The sequence below is a fragment of the Natator depressus genome, chromosome 17, assembly GCF_965152275.1.
Source record: "Natator depressus isolate rNatDep1 chromosome 17, rNatDep2.hap1, whole genome shotgun sequence".
Classification (NCBI taxonomy): Eukaryota; Metazoa; Chordata; order Testudines; family Cheloniidae; genus Natator; species Natator depressus.
In genome coordinates, this window is record NC_134250.1 from 11,507,134 (window position 1) to 11,519,593 (window position 12,460).

General features: G+C 40.1%; 1 long non-coding RNA gene across 1 annotated transcript; it reads right to left on the bottom strand.

The window, feature by feature from the left end:
* Positions 1-768: 768 nt before the first annotated feature.
* LOC142000485 (uncharacterized) lies at positions 769-2,335 on the bottom strand. Its single transcript, XR_012642256.1, has 3 exons — positions 2,289-2,335; positions 2,004-2,054; positions 769-944 (listed from the first exon to the last, which is right to left on the bottom strand). It is a non-coding gene; the product is annotated as an uncharacterized LOC142000485 (long non-coding RNA).
* Positions 2,336-12,460: the final 10,125 nt, after the last annotated feature.

Sequence of the window (12,460 nt, forward strand, 5' to 3'; positions counted from 1 at the left end):
CAAGCCATTTCCAATGTCCACATGCTGGATTAGGGCATTTCATTACAGTTCTAAAAGGGCTGCTTTGCAGAAATTATAGACTTGCAGGTTTAATGTTGCTTATTGATTCCATATCTATTTTGCTTCCCCTGCAAGTAAAAATGATGCTCTGTCTAAATGCCAGTGCCATAAACTCAGCCTGAGACTTGAGCTGGCTTCTTTTTTGCTCACATTCTTTAAACTGGGAGTGCTATAGGGCAAAGCACCATCCCTTCTGGAATGTCTGGAAGGTCTTGCACAAAGTCAGCCCAACCATAAGCAAAAAAATAATAATGAGAATAGTGCATCTGTACCAGAAATAAATATCGATGTTGATGATTCATGTAGGATCCTGCTTCTTCATAGCTATTGCCTCTAATGCAAATAGGCGTTAAAAACCATATTTATGGTCCTGCTCTTCTTCTTGCACCATTTTTACACTAGTGTAATTCCACTGACTTACTCCCCATTTTCACCAGTAGACAAGGGAGGAGAACCAGGTCCACTTTTGCTGAAGTAAGGACCTGGGATACATACAGGGGACAGACTTGATGAGTAAGACCATTCTGTTTTTATCCAGTCATTTTTCTGACCATAACAGCACAATAGCAAGTTACTTTTGAAACACTGGGAGCCATTCCCCTTGAAGTGAAACTGAAGTTTTGCCACTGTATTTAGTGGAGGCAGCAGCAAGTAAATGGGATCCCCATGTAGAACCTTCTGATGGTATTTTCAGGCACATACGTGGCAGTTCATGGACCCTTCTATGTCTGTTAAAGTGCAAGCATCAATCTGAAGTAATATATGAAAGAAGATATAGAGTAATCGTGTATCTTGCTGTCTTCCAAGTCCTTTTTCATGCAAAGCAGCAGACTCACGGCCATTCTCACAGCAGACTTTTGCCCAGATTTTTTTCACACACCAACCTACAGAATGTACAGGGAGCTCTCTGAGAAGAATTATTCCAAGATACTTATTGAAAAAGAGTGTGCTGTTTGAGTACCCACCAGATTTCCAATGATACTCCTAAATATACTAAGGCTTTGCTCCTAGGACTCATGTGACTAGGCCTAAAATGATTTGCTGGCTCTCTGACATCATTCCTTTTGGAGGCAGTACTTTTAGAAATGCATCCTGAGAAGTGGGAAGAAAGTAGGGTGACCAGATGTCCCATTTTTAAAGGGACAGTCCCTTTTTTTGGACTTTTTCTTATATAGGCCCTCTACCCCCTGTCCCGTTTTTCACAGTTGCTATCTGGTCACCCTAGGAGAAAGCCAACTCCCATTGAACTCAGTGGGGGATATGTGTGGCCAGCCCCTCTCTAGATCACTGGTGCGGAGTGAGTGTCCAGTTGGTGTGGCATTTGTGGGACCCCCGTGCAAAGAGGCCTCCAGAAAAAACTTATCTCCCACCTTGTTGAAAGCGGATGGAAAGAAGAAAAGCACTGGTAAAAGCAACCAAGGAGAAGAATGAAAGTACAGCAAATGGCAACAAGAAAATGAAAATTGCCACTAAGTTCTTGGGAGTGGAAGAAACCTCCTTCTGCCTTATCTGTGCTATCTATGGCTCTTCATTCATGTCTGAGAGGATGCTGAAATTTACAGCATTGCTTGGACAAATGGCTTTCCCCTATCTCTGCTTGAGCTCTTCCATGTTTTGTCTGGAGCCATTGTCAGATATCAGCACGAACCATCATTATGAACCTACCCAATCTCTCCTGCAATGACATAAAAATCTACCCTTGAAATTAACCCCGAAGGATCAACTCCAGAACTGGGGCGCATTCCTTGACTCTGGGCTGCCCTATCCTCTACCCACTGTTTGCAGTATAATTTTAAAAGGCTTTCTTCCCTTTGAATTTTCAAAAAAGAGTCGATATCAAACAAAAGGACAGAGCGGTAACGTCTCTTCACAACTGGTGTCAGAGTCTGTGGTAGAAAGAGGAGTAAGAATGACATCAAACACGGAAAGGGGATCTTTCTTACTTTCTCAGGAGAGCAACATCAGAGAGTCAAGTCGTAGCGATTTTTGTGCACCTAAGAAAAAAATAAAACACTGCAGGAGACACAAAATGAGAACATCAGAAAAAGTTCAAGCAATTCTTCCTTGTGCCAAGCATCATGGTCAAGACTCTAACCTAACATGTTTAGTTGTGCCTTAGTCTCTGACTGGTTCCATTGGCTTCACTGAGACCACCCATGGAGTAACGTAGTATGTCACATGAGTAAGGGTATGAGAATCTGGCCCCAAGAGTTTAGATGGGCTTTTACCTTCCAAACTTCTTGGGTTTTCCATCCATACTTTTGAGCTGATGGCTTTGCACTGATGCTATGTATATTTCCCAAATTCTATCCCTTGTCAGCTTTTCTCATTGTCAGTGGCCCTGCTAAAACATACAATATCTTATTCTACATTGGCTTTTTGGCCAACAGTTAAGATTTAGCTTACACCTGATAACATAAATTGATGACAAATGTATTCCCCATTATTTCCAGTCTGAAAAATAAGTTATTCTACTATAAACTCTTTCCCATCTTCCCAAGCCACTGTCAAGACCCAGGACCGAAGTCCATGCATTGATGAAAGGCAAACCTGATGGCTATAAATCCGTTAAGAATTAACATGTTAATGAATTTTCCAAAGTAATTGAATCTAACATTACAATCAATGGCACTGATTGTCTTTGTGATAGGAAAATTGCAACAGGACAATTAGAATCACTTCTACAAACCCAATCCTTTGTTATTAATTAAGGTAAAGATTAGTTGTCAGTCACATTTACTATCAGCAAGTTACAGATTTAGTACATAATGGTCTAATATGCATTACCTCACTTCTGAATTGAGATATTGAGCAGACATGTTGATCTGAAACATTTTGATGCAAAATACAATGGAAACATAATTTTTAGACATTGTGAAAACACTTCGCCCCAATATTAGATTTCAAAGTACCCTCCAATACCAAGAAAAAGAGCAACAGGTGCACAGGGATTTACAAATCCACCCTGTTACATCATCTTGCAAAAATGCTAATTCATTAGGAAACAGATCATCCTGCACATGTGTTTTTGTTTCCTGTCCAAAGTCATCATGTTGTCAGAGTTTGTTTTTTTAAAGAAATCTGAGGGGGAGAAATTAGCAGTTATTGCAAACAAAACCACTTCCAGCTCTATGGTCACATGTCCCTATCTGTCATGGGTAGTTTCATATTTATTGAATGCACTCACTGAGAGTGGCCGTGTAAAGAAGCAGGAGACTTATTTGGAATGCATATTCCATTACTCACAAAAGAGCTGACTGCCACATCAGAAACCCTTTTGGAAAATAACCTTTCTGGGTCAGCCATTAACATTGCACTTTGGTTAATTATATCAGTGGGAGAATATTAATAGTGATTCTCACTTCATAACTATTCATTTCAGACTAAGAGCTTTCACTCCACCAATTCATCCATCTGCCAGCCTTGAACTTGCTATTTATCTTAGTCTGAGGGCATTATAGAAGTTTAACAAGTCAAAGGCCCAACCCTCGTTATCTGTGTCACAGTAAAGCGCAGCTTGCTTAGTGCATAGTCAATGAAATCTATTACTGTTAATGACATTGCCTTCGGTTAGATACTCTTTAGGTAAAGAAAATTGAAATCAGTGATCTACAATGTTGCAGGATACCTAACTAGAGTTCCCATGTTAAAAGACAACAAACTAGGAATTAAAATCTTTCTTGTAGGCAATTGACCTGATTCTCTACTGGCTTGTGCCAAAATGCAACCATTCTGATGAAGTGCTTTTATATATTGACTTTGTGCAGGTGCAAGTTGCATCACAAGTTGTAAGGTGGTGATGATGCAGGTCCTGTATACTGAAGTAAGGGACTGTTCTTTCCCAGGACCTTATACTCTACCAATTCATGGAAGTTAGGACCCAGACATCGTGAAAACTGAGCAGGGAAGGAAAACTAGATGAAATCTATTAGAGAAATGGCAAGCGTTTTAGGTGAGGGTTATTAAATCTTTAAATGAGTCATGCATACGGCAGCTATCCAGATTCCTTGTAGGGCGTGGGCCAGCATAAGCTACACGTATACCTCAGTGATGATCATGCTATTCAAGCTTAGCTATGAATTAAAAAGATAGCAAATTAACAGATGTTGTATTTAGAGATGGTAACAAGCTACAGAGTTTGGATCCCAGTCTGAATAGCCCCAAAGTTCGGGCATATCTCAGATAACAAGTGCTCAGTCTTGCAAACACCCACTTAAGTATCCCCGTTGACTTTCGTGGGACCAGTCACAGAATTGAGGAATACCCATGTGAAAAAAGGCTGGAGGGATTGGTCCTATTATATAATGTTATTGCACATAATACACTAGCAATTTGAGGCCCCAACCAAGCTGAAGATCCCATGGATCAAACCATGGGCTTGGGAATTTTTTGACAAAATTTTATTTTATTTTTTTGGAAGAAAATCCTGATTCGCCAAAACCAAGACTTTTCCCTGGAACATACCCATCGATGTTCTCTCTCATCAAAACCTGCAAAAGGTCCTGAGTTAGAACAGGACATTTTTTGGCATCTTCCATATTTTCACAGGGTGGGGAAAACCATTTCCTGCCCAGCTCTATTAGAAACAGAGTAAGAAACAGTCCCTGCCCCGAAATGCTACACCAGATAGAGATAAAGGGTGGGAAAACAGGTTCGCAGAGAAATAAAATGTATTGCTTAAGGTCATTCACAGACCAGTACCAGAGCTGGACCTAGACCCCAGGTTGGCCCTCTCCCAGTCCCCTGCATTACCCACTACACCACACTGCTTCTCATGTAGTACAGCGGGAGAGAGTGTAATGGATACATATTTCATGCTTTCAAAAGAAACTTGCATAATAGACTTAAGCTTAGAGTCTCGGCAAGGTCTGAATTATTATCCCGCAGTGGCCATCTAAACCTCATAATGGTACACGCTTGGCACTACGTAATGATAATACTCACATTGCAGAGCCTTCTTCTGACAATAAAAAGGACATAATGTTCAGATTAGTCGTTATGAGCCTGTTATTTTTCACTCAGATCATTAGGAATCTTAATCTGAGAAGTGAAACGGGTAAGCAGATACCCCCTCTAACACTCTTTTAGTCAGTATGTAGGATTTATTGCTCTGCATGGCATGTCTAAGACATGTAACATATTGGGGCAAGTATTTACTACTTGGAACATACAACAACATAAAGTGTCTCTCTTTGAAAGACCAGTTTGTAAAACAAAATGCAGTTGCAAGAAGCATTTCTTATTCACATCTGCCTATGACCTTGCAGGGTAGTAAGGATGATTTCAAATTTACATTGAGGGACAATTTCAATAGCTCATTTAAGAGAACAAATCCCATTGGCTTTCAATGGGACTTATGCTGCTAAATCCCTTAGGCTTTTTTGAAAATCTAGGGATACTGTGCTCCTGAAGTAATGGCTAAAAGACAAACTGTGTTCACAGCTCCCACTGATGTCAATGTGAGATGTAGATGCTTTGTGCATATTCGGATCAGGCTCTTTGGTACCTGCAGCTAGTAGCTAAGGTGATGAAGGCTGAAGAGAATGGTCTGATTCAGAGCCCATGAAGTCAATGGGTGCCCGCTGACTTCAATGGGCTTTTGATAGAGAACTGTCAATAGCTGGAACTGACCTCAAAGAGATGCTGGGATTTTCAATGAAGAGTTCCATATATTTTTACTGTTAGGACTCAGGATGTTCGAATGCACTTATCATCCCTTCTTACCAGCAACCAAACCCCCAAAGAGGTCCTTACGTTTTTGCTCAGGTCAGCAATCCTACGAAACCCAGCCCATGTCAAGATTTTGGTCATACAGATTCTGATTTAGTGGCTTGTAGAGGAGATGTACATCTCGTAAATCCCTGCCTTCACAAACATGAATGAGGGATGGGAGGATGAATGGACACCTAACGGGAAGGGACACCTAAAGAATGAGAAGGGAAGCCAGTGAAACTCAACCATTGCAAACTTTAGAGCCACACAAAAGTAGCTGCAAATATTAGTGTCTGAAATAAATTACACCATTGTATATGATCACTAGTAGCAACCCACAAAACCCAGCAACTATCCCTTTGGAGTGGAGGGTGGGGAAAGAAGGTGACAGCCATTTATATAAAGTCAGGCACCATCCAGCCACTTTTAAGCTGCCTGAAGTCACTCAGCAAGGCAATGGGTAAACTGGGAATAAAACCCAGAATTCCTGACTCCCAGACTCTTGCTCAAATCACATCTATTTGTTCTGTGTTTGTAAAGCACCTAGGACAATGGAGTCCGGGTCCATGATTAGGGCTGGTAAGTGCTACAGTAATACAAATAATAAATACTGCTCCTAGAGTCATATCAGGGTAAATACGTTTGCTGATTCACACAGCTAGCACCAGCACAGCCTTAAATTGCTAGTCCTGTTAGTGCCTCCAAAGAAGCAGTGCATAAATTTAGAATAATTGGAAAAAACATTAAATCTTCTCTTGCATTTGGAACCAACAACATAATTTGTATTGTCCTAGTTCAAGTCAGCCAGGCGCTTTGCGGACAGCTAGCTTCCATGTCAGGCCTTGGTTATAAAGAAAATGAAACAAGGAGTCAGAGGCCACTTTTGGTCAGAGAAAGCACATTTTTAAACATACAGATATGTGTTCTTAATAGAAACATTTTAGCTAACATTTAACAAATAACCAACATTTAGAATTTTATAGACAGCAAATAAGATAAACTCATAACTGTTTCATTAGGCACACCTTCATTCAAACAAAACTCATTTCTAAACAGCAATTATTTAATCAGATAAATCGGGTGCATTGGCTTAATATACTTCCTGAACTACTCACAGGGAAAAAATCAGAGAACTGTTCAAAAGATAGATTCTGAAACTCTTTTTGAAAAGGTTAAGGATAATTATTATAACTTCTGCTTCTGCATCAGGGAAAAAAAGCTGTTTATGAAGTTACATGACCTACTGTTCCATTTGTCCTAATTTATAGCTGTTTAGGAAATACTCTCCATGTGAAAGTTTCATTTTTTAGATTCTTCAACCCAAATCATCTCAATGTTAAATTTGCCCTAAAAATGTTAGAGAAAAATGATTCACACTTGACTGAAATTCTCTTACATGGCATTTCATTAAAATCTGTGCATTGACAGAGAGGGGGCACATTTCCGGAGCAGTGTATGACAATTTAGGCACAAGAGTCTCATTAATGCTATTCAGAGTCGTACACTTAAGACTCCATGCACTGGGCTGAATTTTTACCTTATTATGATTTTCAAAGAAAGAAAGAAGAAAGATGCAGTGCATTTTTGTTAGGAGATAATGCAATGCTCCAAGTTAATATCTGAAACTCCTTGCTGTCTATAGCAGATTATGTGCATGAAACGATTCACTCACACACACACACTCACACACACACACACAGAGTTCCTACAACTCACCCCATTCGCTGAAAACAAAAAGGAATAATAATTCTTTAGTTTTCAGGTATGGAAGAGGCTGCAATCAAATCACGAGCTGCCTGCAAAATCCCCTGTCCTCCCCACCCTTCAGGCTGTATTGCTGATCAAGATTAATGACTCACCATATTCTTTCTAATGACTGTCTATTCCACAACTGACATTTTGTTAAATTACAGCAACTGAGATATCCTCAGGGACGGTGTAATGATCAATTAAATTTGTAAGCTTTGGTTACTTATCCTAGGAAGGCTGGCAAAGGAAGAATATCAAGAAAACAAGGAACACAAACAGAAGTTAAAAACAATAATCTCACTGGATTTTATCCTGGGGAAAGGTTAAATCTCTAGATGTACCATTCAGAATGATCGGCTGGGTTATCTTTAGAGGGATTTGTGACACCAACTCACCTGTCTCCCAAGTTTATAACTCCAAAGCATGCTTAAGAGGGACTTACTCAAGAAGTGATAGCTCCAAAATGTATATTTTGTTTTTAAAAACTCAAAATTTCACAAAATTTCAGAAGTTAATGAAAAAAATTGTTTGGAAACAGATACTATTGCAACCAGCTCTAGGTAGGAGCAATGATGGTGTTCAAGAGCACAAGGAACACTAAATACCAGTTTAGTCCAGGGAGTGAGGAATACTATACTCAGAGGATATTCTAGGACCAGATACCGAGGTGCCACAAGTACTCCTTTTCTTTTTGCGATACCTATACTGACACTGAGTAGTTATTTACTCAAATCGATGGGTCTACTTGTGGAGTAAATTACTACTATGGGTAAGTATAGTTATCAACACATGACCCTTATAAGGCAGAATGTAGTTACTCATATTGTCATCTGACCAGGAATCTGGGGTTAAACCCCCAGTTTTAGAAAAAAATACCATCATTAATGGTCCATCACTCAGGGTATGTAAAATTATATACATGAACAATACCATTACAATTTCCATGTCACTTGTATAATACATGCTAACTGATTCTGTGGTCTGCTCATTATGTATCTGGGTTGAAAGAGAAGCAACTTACGAAAGAGTATCTCAGAAAGTTGAGGTTTCCAATTTTGAGCTCCTGCATAACAGAACTGCTACTGTGAGATATACAGGGGTCTGGCACAGACTGAAGCCTGCTGCTGCTGATCCTGCTGTGCCAAATGTCCTACAAGAACATGCTCCTGCTGTGGAAGCAGCTCTTCTGGCATGCATGCATGACTGAACTTCCAGAATGATGATGATTTTATTGTGTGTGTGTGTCTAGCTAGCTGCATGGTAGCTATGAGGTCCTGATTCATGGACCCCGGAGTGTCTTAAAAATAAAGCATCTCGAGCCATCCTATTTAACTTGCCAGTCAATCATGCTTTGAACCAGCCATTCCATTCCCAGTATACTTCCCTAACCAAGATAATATTTTGAAATACCAGATGCAGCTCAGGAAACTTTTAAATGAGTGGTTAATGAGCTCCCTGAGGCTGGGACTGACTTTTGTATTGGTTTATCCAGTGCCTAGCACAATGGGGCCATGATCCTTCCTTGAGGATTAGGTGCTATTGTATTATGACTAATACATGATCATCCTCGTCATAACTAAAGAAGGCTAACACAGAAGACATGCAGTAAAGCTGGCTTTTTCAGAGGAGGCTAATTGACTTCAGTATCTAAATTCCATTGAAAGTCAATGGGAATTGGGCATCTCAGGGGAGATTTTCAAAAGTATTCAGGTGCCGAAAAATGCAAATAAGGCAGCCAGTGGAATTTTCAATAGAACATATTCAGTGCACCATTGGTTCCAATGGGATTTAGTCATCTAAGCTGCTTTCGAAAATACCACTCGGCACCTACCTTCATCTTTAGGAACCGAAATCCCTTTGGAAATTCCAGCCGAAATCTTCATTATAATGACTCTCCATTGGCTGTAAAGAAAGTCTGAGGCTGGATCAGTATTGAACCGACTTTAGAAGCTGGCTTAACCCTTCATTGTGGAGTTGTTCCTCTGACTTCACTACAGATAGACTGTTGTTGGGCTGACTGGCATCTCTGGCCTGTGCTCACCTATGCTAACAGTCAGTAAAATTACAGCCCCTGAAAGAGTTCCTAATTACTCCCTCTACATTACGCAGCCGTCTGTTAAACTAGCCAGAAAAATAGCAGTTCATATGCTGTATTTAATAATATTTACACTTCTCCACCATAGCTCTCAAAGCATCTTATACTTTTCTGTTGCTATCCCCATTTTACAGATTGGAAAAGAAGTTAAAAGTGCCTCGGCCTAGCTCATGCAGTCAGTCAGTGACAGAGCCAGGCACAAGAACCCAGGTGTCCTTACTTTTAGGCAGTTGCCCTACCCACTGAGAATACTGCCTCCCTGCTCACTGCCATTATAGCCAACCTTGGGGGCAAAGGGGGAAAGAAGGGGAGAGACAGTTTTGCTTGAATCAATGCTCTGAGTAGTCACATGATATTTATAGGCACTCTCTCTTATACAGAGGGCCAAAGCTTTTGCCCAGCACATGATTCTTAGTGGTAAAATGAAGGCACAAGAGGAAGGAAACCAGCAAGATTGTATGCAGATGCCTCTATAGGCCTGATATCTGGTGCTACATTAGGAGAAAAGGGAACACTCGTCTTATATCAATGAGTGATATTACAGCCATGACTATGATAGGGGAACAAATCTCTTATTAAGCATCTGATCCAACCACCACTGAAGTCAATGGGAATCTTTCCACTGGTTTGCAAGGACTTTGAATTAAATCCCCAGAGCTTCTAGGGTGCTAAGCAACCTCAACCAATGGAAACTGAAAGTGCTCACTCAAGACTTTTCAGAAGGTGCTCAGTAGAGCTGTGCAAATAACACATCTTTTCAGTTCATTGGCAACTCTGAACATCAGAAAAAAATATTTTAGTTAGGATTGAATTAAAAAAAATTGAAATTTTTGCTGTATTGGAAAAGTTGGAAAAAAATTGTTTTGATTCCAATTAAATGTCTCATTTAATTTTTCAGCTTTTTATTATTTTAATTTTTAAAAAATTTAAAGGCCATTTTAAGATTAAAAAGTAATTTCAAATGGAAAAATTGAAACAGTTCAATTTTTTCGTTCTTTTTGACAGATGCGATTTAGCAAAGTTTATATGAATTCATGAAATGTTTTGATGTTGCTGAATCTGAATTTTTCACTGAGAAAAGTTTCAGTCAAAAAATGTTGCCCAGCTCTCATATTCAGTACCTTAGAAGATCAGCGATTAAATGGACTGAACAAAAGCTAGGGTAGAGTTTCATCCCAAGAGTACCATTTCATCATTGATAACATTGTAAAACAGGGATATTATATGGCTGTAAGGGTTTACTATGTAAGACTTTTTGCAGCATCAAAGAGACAAAAAACATTATTTAGAACACGAACATGTTTAGAGACAGTATTTCTGTGTCAGCAATAGGAAATATTCCTGTACAGCCTTTACTCTGTGCACTAGTACATAGCTGGAATTGTACCTCGTAGTAGCAGCTTGGATCATTTTCATTTTGGCAGCTTCAGGCACATTAATCAGAATGCATTTCAGAACATCAGTAAACACTGGAAAGAGGACAACTTTAGCACTTAACAACAGTGAGAGTCAAGACAAGCCCCTCTTTTTCTTTGCAGAAACCAGTCTACAAGCTTCTCTTCTATTGATGGCCAGTTAGGAGATACTGTAGGCTTCCAGAACATTAAAAGAAGTAGAGTTCAAACAGTCATGCATGAAGAGCTACCTAGAAGCTCTTTAGAAGTGCTACCTAGCAGAATGATAGTCCAGTGGTTAGGGTGGTAAGCTAAAACTCTAAAGATCCATGTTCAAGTTCCTGTTCTATCCCACACTTCTTATATGACTTTGGGCAAGTCACTTAGTCTCCCTGTGCCTCTGTTCCCAATGGGTGAGATAAGTACCTGAGATAGTTTTATTCTTATAACCAAATATAGCTAGTTAATGTAGATATATAGCTTACAAAAGCGAGATATCAGATTGACATATGCTGTATCAGAGGATGTCAGTAAATGGTACTATAGTTTGTTTCTATGGGTTTACATGCAGAGTAGTAGTCTATAGAAAAAAAAAGAGAAGAGAATTACATATGAAGCTTCTGCAAGCTGAGGTAGCTTGAACATCTCCAAATGTAATGCCTAGCCAAGCCTTTGTGATGAGGTGTCTGGGCCTAAACCTTTCACTAACAAACAGGGAAGTCTCCAGAGGGCAGGAAGGCTGGGGATAATGAGGTAGGCTAGCTGACCAAGGGCAATCAGTAGCTAATGGCTTGCACCAGAGAAGCTCAGGCAGCTGAAGGAAGTTCGAAATGGGAGAAGGAAATGAGACACAGAGGAGACAGACTGCTGCACCTGGCTACAAAGAAGCAGCTTAGCTGTAGTTTGAGCAATGCCTTTATTTCTGTGTTGTTGTCTTTTGCAGCGTGGGAGGCAGGATTAAAGCCAATTTATGTCAAACTCCTGATAAACCATAGGGAAGAAAATATTCTCTCTGTGAAAAAGACTTTTGTTTCTGCACCACATTGTCTGAGCCTGTCTGCAAACAGATCCCTCTCTGTAGAGGCTTCACTTGTTTGGTTATATCAGCCTGCTGCAAGCAGAATGGGTTTGTCCAGTGCATTTTAACAAGCAACAAAAATGGATGCAGATTATTAGCTATGCTCAAAAGCTGTTTTAAATACTTTTAAGGAATCAAACAGCAGGATAGATGCAAAAGTGGGCATTTTAAGAAGATTTATAAGAACAGGTTAGACCAGGGGTTAATATGTGGCTCCTTACCTAGGCATGGATTCTGGGGCTGGAGCTATAGATGCTAACTTTCCAGTGTGCCCGGGGGTGCTCACTGCTCAACCCCCTGCGCTGCCCCAAGCGCCGCCCCCACTCCACCCCTTCCCCTGAGCCTGCCATGCCCTCGCTCCTCCCTCCCCCT